Source organism: Pelodiscus sinensis, chromosome 9, assembly GCF_049634645.1.
Source record: "Pelodiscus sinensis isolate JC-2024 chromosome 9, ASM4963464v1, whole genome shotgun sequence".
Classification (NCBI taxonomy): domain Eukaryota; kingdom Metazoa; phylum Chordata; order Testudines; family Trionychidae; genus Pelodiscus; species Pelodiscus sinensis.
The window spans coordinates 14,714,959-14,728,587 of NC_134719.1; the positions used below are offsets into that span (position 1 = coordinate 14,714,959).

Sequence of the window (13,629 nt, forward strand, 5' to 3'; positions counted from 1 at the left end):
TTTGAAGTCTGGTCCTGAAGTTTTTTTGCTGCAGGATGGCTACTTTTAGATCTGCAATTGTGTGTCCAGGCAGATTGAAGTGTTCCCCTACAGGTTTTTGTATGTTGCCATTCCTAATATCAGATTTGTGTCCATTGATTCTTTTACGTAGGGACTGTCCTGTTTGGCCGATGTATATAGCAGTGGGGCATTGTTGGCACATGATGGCATATATTACGTTGGTGGATGTGCAGGAGAATGTACCAGTGACAGTATGGCTGATCTGGTTAGGTCCTGTGATGGTATTGCTGGTGTATATATGTGGGCAGAGTTGGCACCGAGGTTTGTTGCAAGGATTGGTTCCTGAGTTCGAGTTCGAGTTATTATGGTGCGGTGTGTAGTTGCTGGTGAGAATATGCTTCAGGTTGGCGGGTTGTCTGTGGGCAAGGACCGGCCTACCTCCCAAGGCCTGTGAGAGCGAGGGATCATTGTCCAGGATGGGCTGAAGATCACTAATGATGCGTTGGAGAGGTTTTAGCTGGGGACTATAGGTGATGGCCAGTGGTGTTCTGTTGGTTTCTTTCTTGGGCTTGTCCTGTAGCAGGAGGCTTCTGGGTACACGTCTGGCTCTGTCAATCTGTCTCCTCACTTCCTCGTGTGGGTATCGCAGTTTACAGAATGCTTGTTGAAGGTCTTGTAGGTGTAGGTCTCTGTCTGAGGGTTTGGAGCATATGCGGTTGTACCTCAGTGCTTGGCTGTAAACAATGGATCGTGTGGTGTGTCCGGGATGGAAACTGGAGGCATGCAGGTAAGTATAGCGGTCGGTAGGTTTTCTGTATAGGGTGGTATTGATATGACCGTCACTTATTTGTATCGTGGTGTCCAGGAAATGGACCTCCCGTGTAGATTGGTCCATGCTGAGGTTGATGGTGGGGTGGAAGCTGTTGAAATCATGGTGAAATTCTTCCAGAGTCTCCTTCCCATGGGTCCAGATGATGAAGATGTCATCGATGTAGCGTAGGTAGAGAAGGGGTGTAAGTGGACGAGAGCTGAGGAAGCGTTGTTCCAGGTCAGCCATAATTCAGACTAACACGGCTACCCCTCTGGCATAATTTTGTGTAGCTCCATTGCCTTCAGTATAGCTACACTGATATACATTAGCTAAAGATCTGGTCCTATATTTTTCCACCATCCATAGCCAGTTTGGTCAAGGACTGATGTGAGACTTATCTGCTTCTCTGTTTTTAAAAAGGAAAACCAGGGGAAATTGGGGAGTTATAGTTCTTGCCTTTGAAAATGTTAATAACGGGGTAGACAACATCAACAGAGGAAATAAAATGACTTCTCCCTGTTGAGGTAGACAAGTCTCCTTCCCTCATCTCATTAAAAATGAAGAGCACTCTTGTTTTTAAGCAGGGTAAATTAGTAATTAAGTGCTATAATCAACTTGTGTAAACAGTATGGAATGAGAGAAGCAAATTAATCATTTTGTTGGCTTGCTTTTACCTTATTAATGCACCTTTTACTAAGGGGCTTTCTGCAGTGTCAGGATATTTTTTATTCCCAAATCTTTTAATCAAAGCAATTTTGATAGGGGAAAAGAAGGTTTAGATGGCTATTCTGAGGCAACAAGATGTTCAGGAGGAAATGGTTTGGGGTGGTCTGATCTTGTGGCTTTGGTCTTCAACAATGCCAAAGGATTTCGGATAAATTCACATGCTTGAAGTTTGAGTCCACAGTTTACTGCAGATCATGTGGTCTGGTTCCTGGAAAAGGCAGGTGATTACTTCTGATTTATATTATATAAGTACATTTGGTTTTTGAGAGACATGCCTCTCCACAGGGAGAAGTCATCCATTTATCCACAGGAAGACATGGTGTAAGAAGAGTTAGTTCAAGTTTCAGTTACACAAATGTATCCTTCGCTGGGAGCACCATGTTAGAGTAGAAGATAGCTGAGTCTTCATAGCCATTCAGTTCTTAACCTCTCTGCTTTGACTGGCAACAAATAGGTTATATAAAGTCATGGATGAGGCCTCTTGCACCCACTTGGTACCTCACAAGATTTTGAGTCAAATATTAGAATTATATATAATTAACTTGGCGCACATTAAATAGATTAAACACTGGCTCCCAACTAGGTCTCAAAAATAACTGTAAATGGGGAATTTGTCATTGAGGTGTGTGTTTCCAATGGTGTCCTATAGGAATTAGGAAATGTTAGAAAGCGTGTAATTGAATAGTTGTGTAACTACGTCAAATTTTAGTGGTTACATGATTATTCGATAGTCCCTGGAGGCGGGGCCAGCAGCCAGTGTGCTCCCGGCCTCTCTCCCAGGGAGTCCATTGCCATGCCATGCTGCTGCCTCTTTGTCCAGGGCAGCAGTGTGGGGGGGCAGGCAGGAGCTGGTCCGCGAGGGGAGCCAGTTTTAAAAAAAGCTCCCCGCACAGACCAGCTCTCTCCTGCTGACTGTCTGTGCCAGGCCAGACTGGCAGGGGACAGAGGCTGCTCCATAGGATCCCAGAGTAGCTTTTGTCTGTGCGGCGTTCAGACCCCCCTTGGGCAGGGGATGCTGCGAGCCCAGACCCACCACGGATAGAGGCTGCTTTACAGCAGTCTCTCCAGAACCGTCCCCCACTGCTGCTTCTGATAGATGCAGCAGCACAGGGGCAGGCAGGCAGGCAGCACTGGCTCCTGCCTGCCTTCTCCCTCCCGCTGCCTCTGTAGGAGGCAGCAAGGGGTAGTAGGCCGGTCTATGGAATCGGCACACGCGGGGAGCTAGCTTAAAAGCTGGCTCCCTGTGCATATCGGCTCTAGCCTGCTCTCCTCACCCTCCATGGTGCTGCCAAGGGAGATTGGGAGGAGAAGCAGGGGAGAACTGGCTGCCCAGGAGAGGGTTGGGGGAAGTGGGGCTGGACAGAGGCGTAGCGGGGGGAGCAAGGGGGGGGGGAATGAATCGGCCTGCAGGGAGCAGGACTGACCCGGCCATATGTAGATCTTGGGGCGCTGCCCCTCTTCCCCCTCCCCCCGCAAAGCATGAGTTAGTCCGCACGCGCGCGCGCACACACACACACACACACACACACACACACACACACACACACACACCCTCGAGTAGTTGCGAACTGCCTGTCTGGTAGACACGCTCATGCAGCCTGAGCACATTTACCAGCCAGGCAGTTTGAAACTACAAACTGATACATCTAGTAATAATACAACTTACCTAATGAGAAAATACCAGACATGTTATATGTCTGGTATTTTCTCAGTTTGTTTTTTATGTGTTTATATTTTTGGGCTGCAAAAAAACAGTACTGAAAAAAAAGGATTCCAACTAAAGTAAAAAGTTTGGGAAACCCTGGTCTAACCAGCTTTCTATCTGTCTTACAGTCTATTTATCCAATCCATATTCCTTAACCTTCTGGCAAAAATATTGGGGTGACCATATCAAAAGCTTTTCTAAAGTTGGCACTGGGGGTTTTGGGAGGACCAGAAACAACTTATTTGAATATTCATCATTTGATTAATGAATATGCAAATATGCAAATGAACGTTACAGGTCCTCCAAAAGTTCGTGAATGGATTTACTGGTCCCCATGGCAAACAGTTTGGGAACCCCTGATGTAGATCATTTGGTAAATTCAGTGTTCGCAAACCATATGCATTTTAATAGGCTAATTGTCAATGTCTGCTTCTAGGAACAAAGAATGAAGGCCACACTTATTGACTGGGGGACTCTATCTTAGGAAGCAGTGACTCTGGAAAAGATTTGAGAGTCACGGTGGATAATCAGATGGATATAAGCTCCCAATGTGAAAGAGCTAATGCCATCCTGGGATGTATAAACAGGGGAGTGTCGAGTAGCAGTGAAGAGGTCATTTTACCTCTCTATTTGGATTCTGGAATGCTATGTCCAGTTCTGGCACCCACAGTCCAAGAAGGATGTTGACAAATGTGAAAGAGTTATGAAAAGAGCCAGAGAATGATTAAAGGCTTAGAAATCATGCCTCATAATAATAGACTCAAGGAGCTCAATCTGTTTAGCTTAATAAAGAGACAGTGACGGGGTGACTTGATTACAGCCTGTAAGTATCTACACAGGGAACAAATATTTAATAATGGGCTCTTTAGTCTTGCAGACAAATATATAACACAAGCCAGTGGTTGCAAGTTGAAGTTAAACAAATTTAGACAAAGTAAAGTATACTTTTTAAATAGTGTGTTGAGTTACCAGTAATTAATGACCATTAAATTAACTTGTTTAAAATGGCAGTAAGTCTGTGGAAGTGTTATTTTTTGTTTTAAGCGACACAAATATTTACATGTTCTAAAGATAGTTTTTAAATCAAAGATGGGATGTTTTTCTAGGAATTATTTTGGGGGCGTTTATGGCCAGTGTTACACAAGAAGTTTGATTAGATTATCACAGTGGTCTCTTTTGACCTCAGAGTCTGTGAATAAAGTATCAGCCTCTTTCCCAGAGGCTGATAAGGTATCACATGGTAATGGTAGTCACTTTTAGCCAGGACCAGATCCAAAGCATTGAGTTAGTGGTGAAAGGGTTTGTATGCTGTTACCAGTTTCTTAGTCTCCCTTTCTGAAATGAAAATGAATCTCTTCCTATGAGAAAATCTTCAGTGCATAAAGAAGTTGGCTTTAATACGAGTTCTTGGCATGTGTGAAACCACTAAAAGACCAGCAATAGCTTCAGCCTTTGTACATTCAAAATTGCTTTAGAGAAATAGAGATGAGAGAGAAAAATGAAGGGACAAAGATTTGGTGGCCTCTGTCCATTTCCTTATGGACCAGTGGTGTTCACATTACAGAAAAATGCCATTTTGTTTGGCATATCTTAACACCCTTCTCAGAACTGTCAGCAAAGAGTACGAGGACTGAATGGAAACCCAGCTACTCTCTCACCCCTAACGATAATTGCTGGGTAAGACTGAGACACACAGGTTGGGGGAGTTTACTGTACCACTTAATAAAGGGCTGAGGTTCCAGTCATTGAATTCACTTGTTTAAAATGGCAATAGGTCTGTGGAAGCAGTATCTTTTTATTTTAGGTGCCAAGAATATTTACCTAAGGTTGAATCTCATCACCTGGCAGTAGTTCAATTTAAGGAAAACCCCACCACCAAACAACTGGGATGTGGCAGTCAACAATAGCTGTGATGTTTTCATTAAAGCCTTAAGATCAGTAGCCTCCTATGCTATTAATGTTTACTGATATGTGATGCCGGTTGACATCTGTTGCCCTGCTTGCTTGACAAGAGCTTGCTTTGCTTACTCTAACATTTTCACATTGCTGTGCTGCTGAAATTCACCGATACAAAAATCCCCACAGAGTCCCCTCAATCATTGTATGAAAAGCAGAGCGTTCATTGTTTGCTAGGCTTGGCAGCAGCATCTGGCCCACATATCTTCACGTTAGAGCTGAGTGCTGAGGAAAAAAACTATCTAAGAACCCCACCACTGTTAAATATTTTAAGTCAAATGCCATCTCATGTTATATGCTGCCCTCTGTTTGATGTATTATCAGCTCAATACATGCTGTACAGCAGTGTTTCACTCGTTGTCACGTTAGATGATTTGTCGTCATTCCATATCACTAGAAATTATTACAGGTAAAAACTTGTTTTGGAGAATGTGAGAGTTTGTTGCTGTGGATTATATAACAAAGTGACAGCTAATCCTGGGCTTCGGTACAGGGCTAGATTTGCAACTAGTGTAAACCACCAAAATTCCACTGATTTAATTGAAGCGACACCAGTTTACATCAGTGTCCTGATCTAGCCAAAGATTTAACCATGTGCTTAACTTTAAGGGTGTATCTAAACAACAGGGGGGTTTTTTTGGAGAAAAGTAGTCTTTTTTTCAAAAAAAAGTTACCTGTGTCTAGACTACCGCCGCATTCTTTCGAAATTAAATCGAAAGAATGTGGCAGTTTTTTCGATGGTGGTAAACCTAGTTTTACAAGGAAGAACACATTTTTCAACAGAGATCTGTCAAAAAAAGGTGTGTGGGGATGCGGGGAGCCAGTTTTTTCAGGGGGGGAAAAAAAGGCCTCCAGGAAAAGCGTTGGTGGACAGTCCATCTGCATGCCTTGCACCTCTATTGTTCTTGTCTGCAGCCATGTTTTAAAGGGACAGGCACCCTGCCAGTCGTTTGTGACAGGAAGTCAGCCAGAGCACACGACTCTTCCTGTCCCACAGGATCCCAGCCCTGTCACAGGGAGGCACTTACAGGGAGACTTCTGAGGACCCACTCAGGGGCTCCAAACGCCGGGCACCGGCATGGTCAGGGCCAGAAATCAAGAGTCTTCTGGAGCTGTGGTCTGAGAAGGAATCCTTGCAAGCCCTCCACTCATGCCGCAGAAATGTGGAAATTTATGGCCGCATGACCCAGGCACTGGCCTGGAGAAGGCACCACCCCCGCACCCAGGACAAAGTGTGGGCTAAAGTTAAAGAATTGCACCAGGAGTATGCAAAGGCCCGAGATGAGAGCTCCCACTCTGGGGCAGCCCCACACTACTGTCCATGCTATGTGGAGCTGGCACACATTCTCGGCAGTAGGGAAGCCCAGACTCCACTGCGTCTCGTGCAGTCTGGGTTATCAGACCCTGTCATGGAGGAACCAGAGTGGGAGCATGAGCAGTCCAGGGAATCTGGAGAGCGAGACCTGGTGCTGGAGGAGGAGGAGGAGGAGGAGAACACTGTGACCCTCACCCTGGAGCCGGTCACCCAGACCCCAGAGGCCTCCCAGGTGTCTTAGGACAACAGGGAAGAACCAGCAGGTGAGTGCTGTGAGGTTGTGCCACACACAGGGTGGGGGAGATGGGTGCACAGTGGCTGATGCAGAAGGGAAGCGTGTAATGTTCAGCCTGAACATCATGAAGCTGGCCGTGCATGTGCAAACACGTGCAGCGGTAGCGTCTGACACGTGGGTGTGCGCCACATGGTGCCAGGAGCCATTTCCAGAACACACACGGGTGGGTTGGCAATCTCTGAGTCCCCTGTCTGAAGGTGAGTCCCTTACAGCGAGGGCATGCCCTCATGAACAGCAGTTGCATGCATGATTGATTGTCTCTTCCTCTTTTCCTCCACAGACAGACCACCCGTGCAAGAGGGCCGCAGCAACCCAGGCCTACCTCCATCCCAGGTACATGGGAGCCGCAGGCACTGGCGTGTCTATACTGACATTTTGAAGCAGCATGTGGCGGTCCTGCAGGATCTCAACAAGACCCTGAAAGAGAGGACGGAGGGAGAGGCTCTTTGGCACTACCGCCTGCTGGAAGAGCACGTCCAGCAGCGCACTACCATTTGTGCCATGATACGGGAGGTCTGTGGCATGCCTGCTCCCATCCCTGGTACCGCTCCTCCGGTACGCCATGACCCTGCCCCACCAAACCTCCCTTCCCCACCACCCCCTTCCCGCTTTGCACCTTCCTTGCCCTTTCCTGATAGTCCCCCCTTTTCATCTCCCCCCAGAAGTGATTGTCTCTCTAGAGTGACTTACCTCCATCAAGATGGACCCGATAGTAGATCTGCCCACACCAAACTGGTGTCCCACCGAGCGGTAGCTGTTGTGGGTTGCGAGTTTTCACAGGGCAATAGCAACCCTCTTTTCCAGGGGGATGGCAGGCTGTGGGTGGGTATCATGTTGTTGGTGCGCAGGGGAGAGCCAGGCACACAGCTCCTGGAACGTAGCTTTCCACATCCGGAAGTTGCGGAGCCACTGCTGGTCATCCCACAGCTCCATAACGAGCCGGTCCCACCAGTCGTAACTGGTGTCAGGCCTGCAAAAATGCCTCTCCACGAAGAAGTTTGGAGGCAAGGGCATTGGTCCTGCATCCTGGGCAAAGCTTTCATATCTCTGGTCCCGGTCCAGATGGGGAAAGAGCATCATGACTGTGTCATGCAGATGCAGCAGACGCTGCAGCGTGATGGTGTGGGGCCCTTGCTCCAGTTCCATGGCCAAAAAAACAATGAAAAACAGGAAAACAAACCATAAAAAAGCTCCTGTGGTGTCCAAGAAAGCAGGGCAACCAGAGCAAGCACTGCAGCAGCTTTGCTGCCCCTCTAGGAGGTAGGCATGCCAGAAGCCGGAGCAGAGCAACGGCTGTCCAGGGGGATCCCTTTAAGCATATGTCTCTGCAAAGGGCATGCAGCAGCACCTGGAAGTAAATGCTGCTCCCATGCCCTACCAGAAACAGTTCAGGGTGCCTTTTTTCAAAAAAGCGGATCAATTTTTCGATCCACATAATGCTATCTAGATGCTGTTTTTCGAAAGAGGCTTTTTCAAAAGATACTTTCAGAAAAGCCTCTTTCGAAAAAGGCATGTAGTCTAGACATAGCCTCAGTGTACAAGACTCCCATTAAAGACAGTTGAACTTCCCACACATTAAATTAGTGCTTTGCTGAATCAAGACTCTGCAGAGGGTCTGGCCATTAATTCACTTGTAGATGGTATATCTTGAAGTGATAAGTATTACTACGGTTTCTGCTGTTGGCTCATATAATAATACCCAATAATACCCATATAATAATACCCATTCAACAAGCTGTGATGGGATATGTTGGAGAGCGGTTACAAAGGTATAATATTTTATTTTTTGTTGCTCTTCAGAAATTTAGCCCACCCTGTTTTAAAGGTCATTCAGCATAGGATTGGGATTCAAATTTATAATTTCTCTATAGCTATGTAATAGACAAAGAAAGCCAGATCCCCAGGTAATATAAATGCATGTAACTCCATTGACTCCCAGGAAGTCATGTTGATTTACAGTGGTTGGATGTCTGGTCTGGTCCAAAATGCTCACAAGTGGAGCCACAGACTTAGCAATACTTACTAATATGGCTATATTATTTTTTTTCAAAGTAAATGATTAATAAAATACCATACTCATAAAAAGAAATAATACGTTATGTTCTCTTTAGATGTCAATGAAAGGGTACGTGTTACTGTTTGTTGGGCAATCAGCTTGACTTACCTGTTTATTATCTGTCTGAGAGCAGCGATAAAGATTTTATTACGTATCACTTACATTTATGAGAGTGGATTGGAAAGACAATTAATTCCTTCAGGAACAATAAAATGATCCAAGAAACCCACTCTTTTATTCTGTTTTCATGAACAATATGTGGCCAGATAGAGAAGGATAGATCCTCACAGCTGGTTAAATCACTTGACTTCAATTGAGTTACAGGGCTGGCCTTACCATGAGGCAAACTGAGGTGGCCACCTCAGGTGCCAGACTGTGTATGTGGGGAGGGCGGCACCACTAGAGTGGAGACCTTTCAAACTTTTGGCCCAAGTGAGGGAGTATGGGAGCATCATTTGAGCTCCCCGCCTCAGGTGCCAAAATGTTGTGGGCCAGCCCTGTTGAGTTATGCTACTTTACATTCACTAAAGATTTGGTCCATAGCATTTTGAGAAGTTCAGTGTTGTCTTCATTGATCTAATCCAAAGATCATTGAGGGCGATGGAAGGATTCCTGATACTCTCAATGGCTCTTTGATGCTTCATAGATCCTCTCAGAAGCAGCATCCACTAAGCATGTAGCATCTCTGTTGTTAGTAGGTTTGATATCTATGTTTGTAATCCTGGTGATCTATAGTAAGAGACTCTGATTTTCCACCAATTAACTTTTAGTAATCTCTATCAGATGAGATTTTGGCATTGAATAGAATTTGCTGGATCAAAAGTGAGACTTCTATGACAGTACTACTGATGTAATCTGTCAGCAAGTCTGAGAGGCGGAAAGCAAGAGGAAATATATTGGTTAGAAGAACAAGTACAGTAGTACTCTTCTTTTTTTTCAAGTTACAGAGCCTTTTAAACATGATTGGTTAAAAGAGCTTAATCTCTACTGCTGAGTCTTTTCATAGCAAACCATGGGTATGATTGCCCATTGGAGTTCAGTTGGGACACCCATAACCAATTGGTAATAATTAAGGATGTTAAATTTTGATTAGCTAATCAAATAGTTGATGGGATTGCCATCAACTATTCAATTAGTCAATAAGAACTTCAGCATTCCGCCTATGAAATGTACAAGAGATTCAGTGCGGGCTCTTGTGCATTTCAACACAGCATGGAGCTTGGGGCCAGCGGGCAGTCCCACTGATCTCTGGCCCCATGCAGGTGCTTCTGCTTTGAAATGCACAAAAGTCCCAGCAGGGGGCACTTGTACATTTCAAAGCAGAAGTGCTACGTGGAGTCCGGGGTCAGCGGGAGGACTCAGTCCCGCAGTGGCCCTAGGCTCCTCACAGCGCTTCCGCTTTGAAATGAAAAAGAGCCCCCGCTGAGGACTCTTGAACATTTCAAAGCTGGTACCCTCACGCAGCCCAGAGTCAGCAGCCAGCAGGGAGTCCCCCCGCTGATCCCAGGCTCCACGTGGGCGTTTCTGCTTTGAAATGTACAAGAGCCCCCGCTTTTAATCTGGCTCCCTCCAGCATCCCCTCTTCCCTCTCCCTCTGCTCCCCCTTTTCCCCGCTGCGTCTTTGTGATAGAGGCAGCAAGGGAGGGAAGCGACTAGTCAACTAGTGCGTTGACTAGTCGCTTACATCCCTCGTAATAATATGTATACATGAGAAAAAAGATATGAAACAACATGCAAAGTAACAGTATGTTAATAAAGCAGGACTTGGTACCACTGTGTAGTGCCTTGTTGGTCATTCTCATTCTGTAACCATGGTGTTTTTAAATAGACAGTTTAAATCAGTTGTGAAAATCCCATTTTGGAATAAATCAATTTTTGTAAGCAGATTAAGATTCAGTATCATCTTTTACAATAAATTGTGCAATAATAGGGCTACCTTATGCTTATTATAACCCAGGGCACTGTTTTCTCTTCATAGATTTGTAAGGAAACTGTAAATGTGCCTTTGGGACTTCTTAAAATGTATAGCCATCAAGATCCCTCCTATTTTGGGACCTGGTTATACCCATAGATACACAAGCACAACTTGCACGTAAGTCATTTGGTCCTTGGGACCATTCTTTGGGGCATATGGGGGGGGGGGGAAATGTAGCAACAACAGTTTTTGGGAAAGATGAATATGTGGGACTCCTAGAGATTCTATATAGCCAGTGGTGTCCTTTTCAGTATGTGCCTTGCATAAAGATCTACAGGATGTCAGACAAATTAAGTCTCTCTCTACCCTAACCTCCTTCCATAGCCAAGCAGAACAACCTTCAAGCTATGCACTAGAGAACTGAAACTCAATCAGGCCAAACTGTGAGATTAATTTTCCATCTGGGATTTGAACTCCTGCTGTGTCAGTAGAGCAGATCGGACTGTTCTGTAAGGAAGGACAGGCATGTAGAGTCACAGTGTTAGCTGTCTGAAATGCCTGGGGGTTTACAATGAATTTCTCAAAGGACATTGTGATTACTTCGTTTGGGGATTTGACACCAGTGGTTTGAAGCAACAGAACATATTTTTACCACTCTAGAGCTTCAGAGGCATTGCTCTCTCGCAGGGACACCTTTCGGCTTTTGTACTGAAGGTAACACTAAAGTTTTGTTCCCATAAAATTAAGATAATTCTGCCATATCTGGCTAATAAACACAACTCCATTCACCCTGGTGCCTAGGTATTTTTTAGATCCCCTTCCATAGCTAAGCATGAGTGGAGATTTCTTTGTTGCCTTTTATAAATAATAGAGGGAAAGTCTGAAATCTTCAGAACTTATAAACAATTTAAAAACAAGTTGATTTTTATTAACATATTAACTCTCGTCATCCTCAGACTTCAAATGCATCTCTCACTCTCTCCTGTCTATTGATCAACCTGATGTGTTTCACCTCCTTGCTGTCTAAGTGTCAGACACAGCTATGCAATCATCACCCACAATTCTAGAAATACAAAATTCCTGCTTCTTGGTTCCCTTTCTGCTTTTGTTGTGTGTCATCTATGTTCTGGGCTGGTGTTGCGATGCATGGTTTGACTTGAAAAGCACAGGGCAGCAGCCTATAGAAAGAGCCTATATGAAATGGGTTGGTGGTTTCAATGAATTTCCACGAGGACAAGTATCCATACCATCATTGGCACTCCGATAATTGGCAGTCCTGTGGGGAGACTCAGCATAAAGGCCAATGACTCAGTGAGCATCAAGGCTTAGCTACCACCTTATTCCGGGGATTGTTCCTCTGGGTCAGGATTTAGATGAACTGGGAGTACACTTGGTAGAAAAGCTTGCACTGCCCTTGACTTGTGCCTTTCCTAATTTGTGGATCGATGGAGAATGGGCTGCATTTATTGCACCGATATTAGTCTTTATACATAACACGTACTGAACCATCAGGGTCTGGCCCTGAGAGATGCTGAGCATCTCCTGTGAGGTAATGAATGGCCTCCATTCCACATTATCCTGTCTAGGATAGGGAGAGGGTATCCACTCCTCATCATAGCCAAATAGGCAAATAGCCAAATGAATCCACACATGCCTGGCTGGGGGAAGAGAAGAGGGTCATTGGAGCTAGGCTACCAGGGAACGTTGCCAACTGATTTCCAAGGGCCAGAAAAGTTATAACCATTCCAAGCTGTATTGTCTCTACTGGGGGGTTTCTGTCAGACTGGAAGGTGCACAGGATTGGTAGACGATGCCAATTGCCTCTGTCCTACACACTTGCCACCTTCTTCACCTCCCCAGCGTATAGCTAGCCACCTAAGATGTTTATAACATGTGGCTGCTGTGCCCAGCCAGCTCATTTCACTCACTTGACTCTTAGTTAACCTTCCAGGACGTATTTCCGTGACAAGTTACTTCCTTTAGGTTGGCATGAAACACCTTATAATCTCTATTAATTTTTCACAGAATACACATCGAACCCTGTATCTTTGGACTGAGGGAAAGCTGTGCTTGAATATCTTAAAGCCGATAAATTGGTTGTATTTTAGCCTCTGGTTTGGGAGCTAGCTCTTCGCTTAGGTAAAAGAAATGAATAATTGCCTTAAAGATGCTAAGTTGTTTGAAGCTCTAGTAATAAATGGGGTCTTTGGGGGATGAGCTGTTCTCACTTTTGTAATATTCTGCATAAAAGCTTTGTATGTAGAAACAGCCCATTACTCACGATTTGCTGGTAATGGCAATACTGCAGGCTGTTTAATTTTGCAATAGTCCCACCTAGGGGATGTTTCTTGTATTGCACTAATCAAGAGGAGGCTAAGTTAGCTCTGCTTTTTCAGTTTGCTTTCATGTTCTCTGCTACTTTTTGTTATTTGTGTGTCCGTGGAGATGAATGTATTGGAGCAGCAAAGACATTGCCCAGAAGAGACAACACGTCCAGAATTTTAGTTTTTTGAATTTGGTGTGTGTGTGTGTGTGTGTGTGTGTGTGTGTGTGTGTGTGTGTGTGTGTGTGTGTGTGTGTTGGAGTCATTTCCCTCTGATGAGACACAGAAGTGGAAAGAGCATAAAAGAAGCAGAAGACAGAAAGAAAAAGGGATAACAGAGGCTATCCAGAATGTTCACTTTTTTTTTCGTGTGACACCATTAACTTTCCTGAGTCATTTGGCTATTTCTCTAAACTACTTTTCCTTTTTTAATTTTCTTGCAGTATTAAGCAAAGAGTTGTAACCTGGAGCAAAGGAGTATAGAGGGCTTGGGTGATGGCCTGGGGCAGGGAATTGCAGGGGGGAGG

General features: G+C 45.0%; 1 protein-coding gene across 10 annotated transcripts in view; it reads left to right on the forward strand.

Annotated features, from left to right (window-relative positions):
• FGGY (FGGY carbohydrate kinase domain containing) overlaps nt 1-13,629 on the forward strand; it is a 318,624-nt gene that overhangs the window by 280,388 nt on the left and 24,607 nt on the right. For 7 of the 10 annotated variants that reach the window (XR_012905874.1, XR_012905877.1, XR_012905871.1 and 4 more), the window contains 3 exons: nt 6,114-6,776; nt 7,089-7,363; nt 10,843-10,956. The exons of 1 other annotated variant lie outside the window; for it this stretch is intronic. The gene's annotated coding sequence lies outside the window, so the exon portion shown is untranslated. Of the gene's footprint in view, nt 1-6,113; nt 6,777-7,088; nt 7,364-10,842; nt 10,957-13,629 lie in introns of those variants that run through there. 2 more of the 10 variants (XR_012905872.1, XR_012905875.1) reach the window with 2 other exon arrangements.